The sequence below is a fragment of the Lissotriton vulgaris genome, chromosome 2_1 (genome assembly GCF_964263255.1).
Source record: "Lissotriton vulgaris chromosome 2_1, aLisVul1.2, whole genome shotgun sequence".
NCBI classification, from domain to species: domain Eukaryota; kingdom Metazoa; phylum Chordata; class Amphibia; order Caudata; family Salamandridae; genus Lissotriton; species Lissotriton vulgaris.
The window spans coordinates 1249689345-1249705154 of record NC_141687.1 but is presented as its reverse complement, the minus strand read 5'-3'; the positions used below and the strand labels follow the sequence as shown (position 1 = coordinate 1249705154).

Sequence of the window (15810 nt, the reverse complement as noted above, 5' to 3'; positions counted from 1 at the left end):
TTTAAGGTTGATGAAATGAGTACCATTGCAAACAAGCATTTGTTCAAAAAACTGGTATGTGTTATTATGTTCTGTGAATTAATCACAGTAACTGTTTTAATAATCCAAGTATAGAAATACATTGTATCCCCTAACAGGAGTAATATCTATATCATGTGTTTTTAAATAGGGTTGGTTATTGCAGGTTAGAAAGAGTTGGGAAGGGTTTTTTTTTGTCTTTTTTCAGCCTTAGAGTGAGGAAGGGATTGAGGGCTGAGGAGCCCGCAAGCAGATTTTGACTTTAAGGTCAGTGAGGTAGGATAGGAGTAAGTGTAAAGAAATGGAGAAATTATTGCTTGGAAAAGCAGGGCCTCAACGGGTGTTGACGCACGGGCCACGCAGAGTGTCTGTGAAAAAGTTTTTGGAAAGTTAAAAAGGTTTAGCATGTTTTCAAAAGATGGTTGTTACAGTTGATATTTTGTGTGTTATGTGCAGAAATGTTTGTGCGTTTTACATATTTTTGCATTTTATCCTTTTATGAATTGTTCCTGCTGGTCCTGTGTGTCAGAAGCGACACAGATAACTGTGTTTGACAGCCAAATGTCCACTAACTGGTGATTTGCTGTCAAAAGGAGGGTGAGGATTTTAAGCCTGACAAATTAAGCAGGCTTGAATATTCTATTTTGGGTTGCAGGTTTACAGTGCATAAAAGTGCATGCAATAGTGTTGTGTGTCACCGCTTATTTACATATGCTATTGTTTTGTCTATGCTTTTTTTTGTGCTAGATATACAGCGCGTATATCTGATGGCTTGGCATATGTGTGTTTTTTGTTGTTTTTTTGTGCTGATTCTAAATTTCACAGATATGATTTTTCATGCTGTGAACAAAACAAGACACTTCACCAGTGTATGTCAAATTTGGCTTTAATGGTATTTGAAGGAAAATAAAATAGAGATATACAGAATCAAAGTGTGTCATCTAGTCACAATACTGTCCTTTTCCCCTAAAGGAACAGACAGCCCTAAAAATTATGTATCCTGATTGGACCTAAGGATAAATTATAGATTTGTGACTCTTGTACATGGTGACCTAATTTCTATATTACATTAGTCAGTTTTGTTCTGCTTCCCAAGTAGTGTATGGCTTTGTACCATAAATGAAACAAGGCTTCATTTTTACCTAGTCCCATTTCCCTTTTCCATATTCCTTTCATCCAGTTAGCCCATTTATTGTTGATGTATTGTTCAGGTTCACACTTCCAGAATGCAGTGATATACTAGGGACCACCATATTATGTATAATTCCTTTCTGTATGACCAGTCTGGTTTTCAAAAAATTTCTTTAGGCCTACTCTGATGCTTTCTAGTCTGACTGTTAGGGTAGTGATGGACTGGTTAACTGACACAATACTATAGTAAGACAAGTTTTCCAACTCAATAGGAGACACCTTAGGTTTTTTTTAATATGACAAATTCAATGCCTATTCTAATTTGGTTTTTAGGTCCTTTTTTCTGCTGCTTTAATTTTTGATGGACCAGATGTATTTTAAATAATGGAAATACCAGGACTCTCTAGTTCTTGTCTTTTGTTTCCACATTTTGATCATTCGCTTTTGTATTGCAAAGTCCACCTGATGCACAATTATTAAAGGGAGGTATCTACATGTCCCTGATAATATGTATCATGTAATTTCTCTTTTGAAATGTTTTAGATAAGGAATTTAGGAACACCTATATGTAATTTTTGAGAGAAAAATGTGTTTGCCCCATTAGACAATGCCACTATGTGTGAGAACATCCATTCAGATAGAATTCCCATGTAGCTACCTACCCTTAGATGGTAGAGGATATGCTCTCATATGGAAACCCAATTGAAGAAATCAAAGGCACTGTTTTGCTTACTGCCTTTGTTTTTGTATTGCCTTTGAGAATGACAGTATGTACTAGACCAGAATTGTCCCATGACTATGGCCACTCCTTTAAAGATTGCAGGCCACTTGCTTGCAGTCCCTTGTTATACAATGAACTGTTTTTGTACTTAAATTGAAGGAAATAACTGTTACATTTCCTACGTCACTAGGTTCTGCGGGATCTTCCAAAGTCAAAGGAAGAATGATACCCTGCAGAACGCTAATTCTCATCAGTGTCAGCTACAGATGAGGTCAACATACCTTGGCCTCCAGTCCCAGCACCCAGACAAGCGATTGCCAGAGTGCCATCAGTGATATCTCCAACTATTGTACTTGCTTCATCAGAAGGCATTGAACATCAGAAAAGAAGGAGGATCTGGTTTTGCCACAGAACCAGAATTTCAGTGCAAAAGAGCACCTGTCTTGTGCTGGTTAACCTCTGACAGTGTGCAGTCCCTTCAGCCCCTTGGCCTGAGTTTTTGGCCACACAACCCCTTTTCCTTTGCTCCAACGGAAGTGCAGTGCACCGGAGGATTTGAGATTGGCAAAAGGCACTACATTATGGTGCCCATGAAAGAGCAGCCTGAGTATCCTCTGACACTGAATAGAGAGTGTTGGAGCCTGAAAGTGTTGCTGAGAGTGACAGTCTGTTGCTCTTCCCCTATTAATAGTACTTGGGGCTGCATGAGATGATCTGTGCTCTTGATCAATGAAGAGCACGCTACCTGTAGTGCCTGCAGCACAGGAAATATTGGTGCACTGCCTTGAGACATTGAGACTTTTGAATGAGCTATGAGTGTTTGCCAGGAGGGCACTCCAACGGATCATGAAAGGCCTGAATGAAGAGGCCCATGCGGAAGAAAACAACAGAAACAGGATTTGATGGACAATAGAAGCCTGCCAGAAGAGGCTTTGACGGACTCTGGGTATTTCATGTGAGCTTACATAGAATGGGTGTTGGGAGACTGATTCTTGTTTTGCTGGCATTATTTTAAAGTACTATTCTGTTTAGTAAAAGCAGAATAAAGTCCATTTTCTGTGGACGAATATCCCCTTTTTCACCTCAGAGCGTTGATGAGGATCACCTTTGTTTCACCTGAACATGTGATGGGTTACTGAAATGCATAGGAGCCATAAAAATGTTACTACATAATTTTAGGATTTGCTTTCCGCTTAGGGTTGTGAAAAATTATAATCCTGTTTGTAATAGTGGTCATTACTTTCTTCTGCTATCTAAATGTTGAATGTTCTGTTCTTTTTGTATTCCTGCTGATAGCTTACATATATCTGTTTTTATGGAATGAGTAGAATGCTCGCCTAAGCAAGGAATTAGGATTTGCCTGTGTAATGGCAAAAGGGAGGTCTGAGGTTCTTTCATTTTTGACTCCATCTTACATTTGTCATCAATTTGTGTTGCCTTTACACAGGCTGCTCTATTCATGAAGTATTTCTGCCCTTTGGACTGCAACGTGTAGAAAAAACCCCCCTGTTTTTGCTTTAAAAGCAATCTCAGACACTAGCTGGCCTAACTGCATACAGACATGATTTGCCATTACTGATTGACTTATAAGTGCTGTAATTGATTGACTTATGGGTTGGGCAGAAACACGACGTAAGGGGAACATTCTGGTTACATGATGTTTTTCTATTGGCTAATATGTGCAGATCTTGTATGTCCATATTAGGTATTTTGTATGCTTGCAGAAGCTAGGACTGCCCCTTTCTTTGATGCTGAGTTTGTAATTCTAAACATATAAAAGGCCTCTGGGTTTTGTACTTTTTAGACCACCTCATTCGGTTGCTGCGGCTTCTGTGTGACGTGGCCTCACCTATTAAATTTAATAAAGATGTCTTTTGATATTTCAGCTTCTGTGCCAAGTTCTTTTGTATTAGTGAGACCCCTGAGAATAAAGATTTCAGTTCTTCACCAGCCCGTGGTCAGCCCAGCTAAGAGCCAAAACGGTTGTGACCTTAAGATAGCTGTGATTGACAAAAATGACTTCATGAGGTCAAGAAGGTATGCTGAGTCAATATTCAGATTACAATCAAGATGAAAGTTGAAGTCCCCAAGAACTGTATAATGTGTCATAGTAGCATAGGGTTCTAAAATCTGACCCCATGTTTCAAGAAAGTTTGCCCAAGAGGGTGATAGACTAACAGGCCTGAAAAGCTACTGTCTCCTCTGGATTTAATGCAAAACGTGGCCACTTCAAGAGGCGAACCTGGAGCTCCCACCAGTGGGATGAGGGTACAGTTGAGAAAATCTTTAGCTACAAGGGCTAGGCCGCCACCCATTCTGTGGGGACGGTCATGTCTAAGGATGGTATAGCCTGGGGGAACAGCATCGGTCAGGTCGGGCCCGAGTGTTCTTTGGCCCAGGTTTCAGTAATAAAGAGGCATTCCAGATCAAGCGTAGTGATGGTTAAAGCAATTTCTGTCTTATGCTTGATCATAGAGCGAGCATTAATAAGTGTCCCCTTGATGACAGAAGATCTGCTGGAAGTCATGATTCATGATTATGCATCTCTGCAGCTCCCAACACCTGCAGCCAGTCTAAGGAGCCAGAGAGGAGACCAAACCTTTACTGGGATAAAAATTGCACAAATGGCAATGGTCAGCCTCCCCATTAGTTAGGTTTTTACTAGGTTCACACTTCCTAGGTGGGGATTTGGGTCGAAGTGCAAGTAATTGGGCCCCCGTATACCTAATTACCTAGTAGATACTAACTTACAGAAACTTACAGCATGCCTAGCCCCTGGCGCCGGACAGGCACGGACGGTCGCAGACGGGCTTGTCTTTGGCGTGCCAGCGGCGCGTCCGCTCCGCGTTCGGGGAAGCATCTTACACTAGCCCTAAAATCTAGAACCAATAGGAGACCAGGACCTTACAGCCAAACTTAGCCCTAGTCCAAGCAGCCAATTAGTTCAAAAACCCTGATCTCTACGTCCAATAGAGGCCCTAGCCTACCAGTAGTCCCAACCCAAGTCCAAGCAACCAATGGCACAGGAAGCCCTAGTCCCTACTTCCAATAGAAAGCATAACCCTACTCAGTCCCACAACTAGTCCAGCAACCAATCACACCAGAAGCCCTAATCGCTACTTCTAATTAAAGGCCTAACCCTAGCCCTAGTCCCAACAACCAGTAACACAGGAAGCCCCAGTCCCTACTTCCAAAAGAAATCCTAACCCTAGTCCGAGTCCCAACCCTACATTGATTGAATTACAGACCCAGAAACCAATCAGAACCTTCAAATACCCAACCAATGAGGACACCAACCCTAATCCAATAGAAGCACCAGATGCAACCACCAATCAGTGTACATATGTACATGTACTGACCATATAAAGTCCCAGCTACCTCAGACAAGGTTTGCTGGCAGGGAGTTAGAAGCTGCTTCTCCTGTTCAGAATCTCCTAGGAGACAGACAGGCTCAATCCACACTTTGGCCTTCTGCAGGTAAAGGCTTTACTAATTTGAAATGTAACAATTCTGTTTAAATAAAACGTTACCCCCTCTCCTGGCCAAAAATCGAAGTGCACAGTCCCTAGTAAACACAGTTTAAACAGTTCACAGAAGCAACCTCTGATGTAGAATATCCCTGTTGCTGGGGTGGGGGAGGGGGCAGGGGAGCTGGTTTCACTGGCTTGTGAACATAAAATGGTGGTTGGGGGTGAACTGTTTTAACATACAGGTCGTAGCACAGAGCAAAGGAGAAATTTGGAGGGAAAACTGAATTGTCACCAGGAATGAGAGGGATAAACTACAGAGTTTGGACTACAAATCCCACAATTCAACACATTAAATGGAAGCAATCGTGGGCAAGAAAAAACACAAGTTTAAAACAAATAACAGGTGATAAAATATGCAATCACAGTCAGGTTAAAACTACAATTTTAAACTGTAACAACCACAGGCAAAGACAGTAATCACAGAAAGGGAAAATCGTTTTTTTAACAACTTTTGTTTTGGGGAAGAGACAGCACTAGTCTGCTTCCTTACCACTTCCTGGACTCTGCTCACTGCAATCTGTGGCACAGGTAGGCTGCAACTCACAAGATGGAGGTCAGTGGCAGAGTGTCGTAGAGTGCATTGCTGTAGAGTGGAGTGGGCTAGAGTGATGTGGAGAGGGTTGGAGTGAAGGATTGAGGTAGTGGGGATGATTGGACTGGAGTAGATTTGGGTGAATTGGCTTGGGGTACAGTGGGTTGGATTGAGTGGAGTGGGGTGGACTGGATTGGATTTCAGTGGGGTGGATTGATATTGGGTGAGGTGGATCAGATTGGTTTGAGGTGGGGTGGATCGGGTGAGGTGGTTTAGATTAGAGAAGTGTGGTTTGGAGTGGGGTGAATTAGAGTGGAGGGGAGGGAGTGGTGTGGATTGGACTGTAGTGGGATGGATTGGGCTGGGCTGAATGGACTGGGGTGTGCTGAATTGGGGTGGATTGGAACGGGGTACAGTGTAGTGCCCTGGAATAGGGTGGGTGGATTGAAGTGGGGCTGACTGAACTGGGGAGGATTGGACCGGGGTACAGTGAGGTGGACTGGAATAGAGTGGGATGGACTGGACTGCAGTGGAGTGGGGTGGTCTTGATGGGGTGGATTAGATTGGAGTGGGGTGGATTAGATTGGAGTGGGGTGGATTGGGTTGGGTAGGAGTGGGGTGGGGTATACTGGAATGGCATGGGTGGATTGGATTTGCGTAGGGTGGGCTGGATTGGAGTGGAGTTGATTGGATTACAGTGGTGTAGACTGGAATGAGGTGGATTGGATTGAGAAGGGGTTGATTGGATTGGGGTGGATTGGATAGGGGTGGGGTGAGGTAGGTTGGATTGGCGTGGGGTGGACTGGTTAGGATGAATTAGATTGGGGTGGATTGGATTGGTGTGGGGTAGGATAGGGTGGATTGGAATAGGTTGAATTGCAGTGGGGTGGAATGGAGTGAGGTGGACTGGATTGGGGTGAGTTGAACTGGTCTGGGGGGGTGTGGATTAGACTGAGGTGGATTGGAGTGGGGTGGAATGAAGTGGGGTGAATGTGGGTGGGGTGGCTTGAAGTGGCATAGATTGGACTGCAGTGGGATGGATTGGATTGGAGTGAGGTCCATTGGATTGAGTGGGGTGGATTGTATTGAGGTGGATTGGACTGGAGTGTGGTGGATTGAATTGGCGTGGGGTGGGTTGGAGTAGAGTAGATTGGATTGCAGTGGGGTGGATTGGATAAGTGGGGTGGATTGGATTGAGGTGGGCTGGATTGAGGTAAATTGTATTGGGTGGATTGGGGTAGAGTGGACTGGAATGGGGTAGATTGAATTTGGTTGGATTCAGGTGTATTGGATTGGTGCGGGTTGGGTGGATTGGAGTGGGACACATTGTTTTGGATTGGAGTGGGGCAGATTGTTCTTGATTTGAGTGGAGCAGATTCTTTTGGATTGGACTGGGGCAGATTAGCAGATTGTCTTGGATTGGACTGGGGCAGATTGTTTTGGATTGGAAAGGGGCAGATTACTTTGGGTTTGAGTGTGGCAGATTGTTTTGGGTTGAAGTGGGGCTGATTGTTTAGGATTGAGTGGGGCAGAATGTTTTGGACTGGAGGGAGCAGATTGGTGAGGGGGAGATTGTTTTGGATTGGAGTGGGGTAGATTGATTGGAATGGGAGGGAGAGAGGTGGATTGAGGTGGTTTGGCTTGGGGTAGGATCGATTGGATTGGGGTGGACTGGATTGGTGTGGGGTCGGCTGGATTGGAGTGGCTTGGAGTGAATTGGGACGTGTGGGTGGATTGGTGTAAGTGTAGACTGTTGGAATGGGGCAGATTGGAGTTTGGCGGATTGTTTTAGGACAGATTGGTGTGGGGCCGATTGTTTTGGATTGGAATGGGGCCCATTGTTTTGGATTGGCGTGGGTGAATTGGAATGGGCAGATTGTTTTGGACTGGTGTGCAGCAGATTGGAGTGGGGAATATTAGAGCAGGCAGATTGTTTTGAATTGGAGTGGGGCAGATTGGCTTGGATTGGAGTAGGGCAGACTGTTTTGTATTGGAGAAGGGCAGACTGTTTTGTATTGGAGTGGAGTGCATTGGAGTGGGCAGATTGTTTTGGATTGGGTTGGGGCGGGTTACAGTGGGGTAGAATGCTTTGGATTGCCGTGGGGCAGATTAGAGTGGATTGTTTTGAATAGGAGTGAGGCAATTTAGAGTGGGTGGATTGTTTTGGATTGGGATAGATTGTTTTGGATTGACTGGGACAATTGTTTTGGATTGACTGGGGCAGATTGTTTTTGATTGAGTGGGGCAGATTGTTTTTGATTGGAGTGGGGCAAATTGTTTTGGATTGGAGTGAGGCAGATTGGAGTAGAATAGACTGTTTTGGATGGGAGTAGGGGAAGATTGTTTTGGACTGGAGTGGGGCAGATTGTTTTCGATTGGAGCAGTGCAGATTGTTTTCGATTAGAGTGGGTGTAGAAGGCTGGCTTAGTATATGGTACACACTTATTTAAGTGGAGCACCTTGCACTAATCCAGACAACCATTATGGTGATTTTAGTGGACTGAGACAACATTAGAAAACTCTCTTTAAGTGGTCGCTGTGGCGAGCACCCTTCAGGCTTAGTCCAGAAGGAGTGTGAAGCAGCTTGTTTTACCAGTACTAATCATATAGTCTAGGTTTAGTGAAAAAGAACCACAAAGTGTGGTTAAAAATATATATGCTTTTATTATAAACACTCACTAACACATTGTAATATCTCCTCCAATATTATCACAATACACACAATATTTAGTAATGAAATACGTAAGTAGCACAAATACACAGTGGTCTCCAGGGGGATACCAAACCATATACTAATAAAGTGGAATGCGACCCATGATCAAAGTCGAGACCGGACTATGAAGAGCCTGGGACCCAAGGAACCACACAAGGTAACCACGGAGGCCGTGTGCAGAGTGGAAACATGACCGCATGCCCAATACAGGTCAAATGGGGACGTCACAGTTGCAGTTTTCAAGAATAAGGACCCTTCCAAGAGGACCCCGAAGAAACCCTGCAGAAGATGGAAGGGTGGAGAGTCACCCCACCTGTAGATACCCCGGGACCCAGGATACCTACACCAGGGAAGCCGGGTGCATTGGTGTGAAGTGACGTCACAAACCGTTGTAGACCACAATGGAGGACTTCAGTTAAGCTGCCGCTGGAGATGAAGGTCAAAGAGTCCGGTGGAACCCAAGTGTGCATTCAGGAAGAGAGGTACCTGCAAGCAGAGGGCACTGAGTATATGCCACTTAGGAGTGACCAGGAGGCATGGAAGACGAATGCCCACCGATGTCGGAAGATACAGGAGAGTTGACGGTTACCATGGCGCTGTAGCTGTGTGGACCCGGGGATGCTGTGGAAGAGCAGGAGCCAGTCACCGGGCTGTACCACGTTGGATGTTAAGAGCCAGGGGGTCAGTGTCTGGCAGGAGCAATAGCAAGCCTTAGCAGTGGCAACAAACGTGGCAAACGAAAAAGGTACAGTGTCGGGACCTGCAAGGTCCAAGGGAAGGTAAGTCAGAGTAGGCCCACTGGAGCCAGAGAAGACCTTCAAGAGGACCCACAGGCTGAAGGCACAGGAGTCGCAAGAGGAGCTTGAGCAGCTCACTAATGATGCAGACCCACAGTGCAGAGGATATGGTGAGGACAAAGATCTTGGTAGCAAGATATGTTGGTGGCTGGAGCTTCTTGGAGCCTGAAGATCTCTGGAGAAGAGAGTCAACAAGCATTGGCAACCGCAAGTCGACACGGTGCACAGGGGCACTGCTCCAGCGGTTTTGACGAAGGATACAGGCTTCGCACTTTCTGTGAAGACAGTGCAGGCCTTGTGGGAGTTACAGAATCACCACCCATGTTGCTGAACCTTTCGGAGTCTGTGGGCGCTCAGGAACAGCAGACAGGTCAGCTTCGTTGTGGTGCCTGCAGCTGAAGGGGAGTGACTCCTTTACTCCAAGGGAGATTCCGTTGGGTGTCTTGGATGCCCACAAGCCTGGAGAAGAAACCTGTATGGAGCACAGGCACAGATGATGCAGAAGACTGGCAGGACGACGAGACCAGGAGAAGCCGGAGTCTTCCAGATGCAATCTCAGCTCCCAAAGCGAAGTTCAAGGTGCTCAGACAGTTGAAGATAAAGTGGTTTTGGATCTGAATCTTGTCCCATGACAAATCTAAAGAGCCACCCACAGGTAAGCCCTTAAGTGCCCTAAGGAAATGGTTGAGACGATTCTGGGGTCCCTCCCAGAGGAGGGGGCAGGACAGTGGGGAGGGTACTCCCATATCCTTTGTCCAGTTTTGTACCAGAGCGGGACCCAACAGTTCCCTGAACTGGTTCCAACTGGAGTATACAATGAGGGCACCAAATGTGCCCTTCAAAGCAGTGCAAGCGCCCCCCACCCTAGCCCTATACACTAAGTACTGTCTGGGAGGTGGTCACACCTCCCTGTGACAGGAAACCTATTGTCCTACTTTCCTCTGCTCAAACTTGGATTAGCAGCAGGAGGGCAGAACAGTGTTTGTGGTCAGCAGCAGCCATAGCATGCTGTCAGACACTGGAAGACTGGTACGGGCGCACGGAGGGCTTCCCGGAGGAGCCCCACAATGCATGGAACCTCCAAACCTTGTTGAGATGTTGGGGTATGAACCCAACATGTGTGATACCAAACATGCCAGGGTTCGTTACAGCCAGTTTATAGTTCGCCATCGTGTAATGGAGCATGGCCAATCTATGTATTGTCATGGCTGATGCGCTTACAATGCTTGGAGAATGGACTCTGGGGTTTGTATGGGTGTCCTGCTTATGTAGAGCCGCCGTCACACTTATAACCAAGCACCCTGCCTTCAGGATTGAAAGGCCTGCCTTAGAGGTAACTTATAGGTTTTAAGTGTAGTGACCTCAGATATAAAAAAAACTATTTGTTGTGAGTGGTGCTAGCACCAGCTTACACACGCTGCAATGGCAAGCCTGTAGTCACCAATTGAGTGGTCTCCCATGGGTGGCATAATACATGCTTCAGCCCATGGGGGAACCCTGGTGTACCTATGCCCTGGGTACCTTCGTACCATATACTAGGGACTTACAAGGGTACACCAGTAGCCAATCTGGGGGGTACCTAAGTGCGTACCATGGTCCAATTTAGGGAGAAATCACAGAGACTGGGGGCCTGATTAGAAGGATCCCAGTCAAACTAGTCAGAAAATAGAATGACACCAGCAAAAAGTGGGGGTAACCATGAAAGCAGATCCTACATTCCCACAGTGGGGAAGACTGTTTTGGATTGGAGTGAGGCAGATAATTTTGGATTAGAATGCAGAAGACTGGAGTGGGGCAGATTCCTTTCAATTAGAGTGGGGTGCATTGGAGTGGGGTTAGTTGGGAGGATTGGAGTATTATGGATTGGATTGCGGTGATGGTTTTAATTGGATTGGTCTGGGGTGGATTGGACTTAGTGGGGCGGATTGGTGTGGGGTGAGGTGGGTTAACGTTGATTGGGGTTGGGAGGATTTGAGTGGGGTGGATTGGGGTGTACTTCACGATTATGTATTAATGAATCATTTCAGAAAGTACACTAGGAAAGGAACAATGTCGCTTTGCAATAACATAATCCTCATCTTTTGAGAACAGCACCCACGACCGAAAACAAAAGAAAAGATGAGTGCAAAGTTAGAAAAAAAGATTTGCCAAAATAAAAGAAGTTAATAGAATCATTTATGGAAAATACATCTTTGCCATTTTATTTGTCCTGCTGGGAAAGTTTTTTGCCAGTCACACACCTTCTGTTTGCACAGCATTAACAGATAAAAATAACAATTTAGTACCTCAATCACGTTGGGAGCAGCGGACGGGCACTGATTAAGTTGAATCAACCACCGATAGTCCCTGCGCCACAGAAAGAAACAGAAATTATGTTAGGCATGCCTTGATAAATTAAGAGGCTGGAAAGAAGATTGCCAAGCATGCCAACTAATGTAAAGCAACAGGCGGAGTCCAAGCCTTTTTCTGTATACATGAGTGTCACGCAAGCGAGACGCATGCAACAGCTCCAGCGGTGGCCCGCACGGAGCAGGGGTGGCAGCAGTGGGGGGGTTAGGGGAATGTAAAAAAAATGTAACTTTTCGCTATGTCTCGCGAGTCTGCTCCGTCAGACTCATGTCAGGAACAGGAATCAGAAAGCACACCCATGGCTCCACTGACCAATCACAAGGCTGCAATGCAGCCTTGTGATTGGTCTAAGCACAGTGGTTTGGCACTCAGACAGGGGCCGGGGCATGCTCTCCACGCAGGTTGTAATGCAGCTTGTGTAGAGAACATGCAAAGGGCGCATGACTGTTTGGCCGGCCGCAGAGGGCTGGCCAAGCATTTATGAGCACTTAGAATGGACAAACCACTGCTCCCCTGCTCTGCCTTGAGAGTACAGCAGCTCCGCCCGCAAAGCAGCTGGAAACAATAAAATGATAATGACGTTGAGTTATTATTAATTTAATTTTTCCTTTATTCAAACTGGTTAAATCAGTAGGGCAATGCTCCTTTGCCTTAGCGGAGGAGCCGCCACTGGCTAGCGCATGCTCTTGCTGCTCCACCCTAAAAAGGGGATACATGGAGGAATATCGGTCACTGTTATTCACGCCGCCAAACTCAATGCTAACTTCCCCTTAAAACAAGCATGCTATATTTCATATTCTTCAGCGATCTGCCGTCAGTGAAAGGCAATGTACAGCACTGTACAAAATAAATATTAAAATTAAGTAATTTGGAAATTCAGCAAGCTGTTATTTTATCCTTTGAAATCAAATCCGAAAACTCCAAACACAGGAAGAAACCATTTTGGAAGAATTTTAGATTAGTCCAAGGTTTTCAAATATATATTCAAGTAAAGACATGCAAAATTGCTACGTTAAGTAAAATACGGGTTTTGCACAGATTTTATTCGGGATCCTATCACTTACACAGACCTAAGAACAAAAGACCGGTATTGTTTTCTGAGGAAGGTGCGTGTTGACCTCCACAACAGCAAAGGTGATATTTAAAGTGGGGTTCTAATTAAATCATTTTATAATCAGCAAAAACTCACCTTTTAATGCTCGTCTGGATGCAGGTTTAGTTACAGTGTCGCCTCTGTAAAAAGTACGAAGTAAACCCAGTTTCACTTTCTTTTACTTGAGCTTTGAACTGCTGATTGGAAGCCACACCCTGCAAGAAATACCAGAAGCTGTTTTTTAAGCCTGTGTTCTGTTCAGTACATTAATTGCAGAGCTCACCCAAGATAATGGATATGTAGTCTGTCAGTTAAGATTCTGTTACTTGTAGTCCCAGAATGCAAATAAAACAACTACACTGGATAAGCTGCGCCCACATGGAAAACAGTCTGATGTTGCTTGTGTTCCCGTTTGAAAGGGAACGTACCTGCTGCTTGAGATGGACTGGTCCTATGGTAGGAGGATCAAGAATGATTTGCACACAGCTGGCCTCTCCCAAGATTGTTACAGTGGGTGAATTTTTTTTTTTAGAATGAGCTATCACGAGAGGTAATATTAATTTAAACATTCCTTCCATCATTTTGTTTTTTGTTTCAGTAGAAGCTTTAAGTGGGTTGGGTATGCTTAGATGCGGGCTCTCTGTGCCACAGGACTTAAGAAACACTTCACTGACGAGGCCTAAGTCAGCTTGTGTTCCCGTCTAGAGGGGACCTAGATCCTTCCTATAGGAGCAGAACATAGGCTGAGTTACCCAGGGCGGTCGACAGTGACGCAATGGGGGAAAAAAACTGTCTAGGATGACCCCCTACCGATCACCAGGGGGTGAGTTAAATGTAAGCATTCCTTCCCTCGCTTTGTTGTTGACAAGGGAACTAATGCACATGAATATACCATGAATAGAAAAACATCACACAACTTCAAAGTGGAAGCCAGAATCTTAAGATATGTGCTCTTGTTTCCAAGTACGTACCTTTCTCACCTGATCACATCTCTTCCCAAGTACCCATGACAGACTCAGTATTACCCAGCAGCGTCGTTAAACATTCAACAATTCTAGTTATGGACATTTAGTAAATGCACAGAATGATTACTACACAGGATGAATCAACATTTTGTATTTGGTGGTAGTTCTCTGCTGGAGTGGCGAAATAGAATGCTTTCAAAAAGAAGTCTCCAGATTTCCGTTGCAAATGTTCCCTAAAAGTGGGCTTTTATATCGTCTACCAGGGTTGGAGATAAATCTTTATGGACCCGTAGCTTATCTTGAAACTCCTTCAGTAAACCCATATATTTTTTTGTAAGTTCTTCTCTAAATATGAAATACAGACAAACTTATGCAAATTTCACAATGACAACATTAGAAGTACCAATATTTTAGTGGTGGATGTTTCTATGAAAGTAAGGGACGAGGAGATTTGAGGATTTTATTAAATGCAACTGAGAAGTGGCTGCCTTTCTTCAGTATGAGGTGATTACAACTGTCTCTGTGTTGATTTACGTACAATATGTCTATATAAATAAAAATGTAACTGTTCGTTTGTTCAAATTCTCAAATCTCCGAAAGTTCTTCACCGATTGCTTTGAAATTTGGACACAACGTTGCATTCGAATACGCGAGTGTTTTTATATACACAACGTTGGATTTGAATACGCGCGTGTTTTTAATCTAAAGAACGAACAGACCCTATTGATTGGGTTGCTGCGCAACAACTACAATAGACGCATAGAGTCAATAGTCTACATATATTAGGATGGACAGTTGGTGTCAGGATGGCAGACCGGGAAGTGGGTGGAGGGAGGGGGGAGGAGTTGGTTCACTTGGCAACATTAAGAAAGTACGCATATAGACCATAGTCAACATATATTAGGATGGACAGTTGGTGTCAGGATGGCAGACCGGGAAGTGGGTGGAGGGAGGGGGAAGAGTTGGTTCACTTTGCAACATTAGCACGGGTTTATATATACACAACCTTGGTTTTGAATACGTGCGTGTCCAATACGCGCGTGTTTTTCATCGAAAGGTCGAACAGACCCTATTGATTGGGTTGCTGCGCACCAAATACAAGAGACGCATATAGACAATAGTCTACACAGAGAAATTGTATTTCTCTGTGTCACCTTGATAAAAATTGTATTTTAAAAGCGCCTCACCCGTCTGGCACCTCCTTAGCGGGCTCGAGATACGCCTGAACAGCGACCCCTTCGCTGCACCGATACTAACAATAACAAACTGTTTTGCCGCCATTCACGGCGAGGAAGAGAGGCCACGCCTACCTTCAGGCCACGCCCACCCGCCATAGTATAAAACGCAGCCGACAGCGCTACCTAGCCAGAACCTGCAATCTCCTGAGGCGGAAGCCGGGAGACGACGGAATTTTTAAAAAATTGTATTTCTCTGTGTCACCTTGATAAAAATTGTATTTTAAAAGCGCCTCACCTGTCTGGCACCTCCTTAGCGGGCTCGAGATACACCTGAACAGCGACCCCTTCGCTGCACCGATACTAACAATAACAAACTGTTTTGCCGCCATTCACGGCGAGGAAGAGAGGCCACGCCTACCTTCAGGCCACGCCCACCCTCCCCCTCTCCTACCTTTAAGGATGTGCAATCACCGGACACGCAGCGGACGGGCGCAGCGGGCGCGCCTAAGGCAAGCCCGTCTTCGCCCGTCCTCGCCAAGCCCTCGCCTCTCGCCAGATCCCCTGCTCAAAATTCATACGTATATGACAGCAATATACTGTGGTCACTCAACTCTGGCCATAGATGCAACAATATAGAGGGTTGCATTGGTCGAACCGCCCTTTACTGTAAAAGCTGCAATCTGGTCATACCTGAACCACGCCTTATTAGCCATAAAGAGAACAAAAGGAAGGATACGTCACTTACCATCATGCAGCTGAACGTCAGATCCCTGGTCAAACACC

At 45.1% G+C, this 15810-nt stretch overlaps 1 protein-coding gene across 3 annotated transcripts in view; it reads right to left on the bottom strand.

Moving 5' to 3' along the window:
- Positions 1-15810, bottom strand: part of LOC147732445 (uncharacterized) — a 299986-nt gene that overhangs the window by 146672 nt on the left and 137504 nt on the right. For all 3 annotated transcript variants that reach the window (XM_086956965.1, XM_086956966.1, XM_086956967.1), the window contains exons 2-3: positions 12981-13099; positions 11728-11788 (exon numbers count right to left, since the gene is read on the bottom strand). The gene's annotated coding sequence lies outside the window, so the exon portion shown is untranslated. The remainder of the gene's footprint in view (positions 1-11727; positions 11789-12980; positions 13100-15810) is intronic.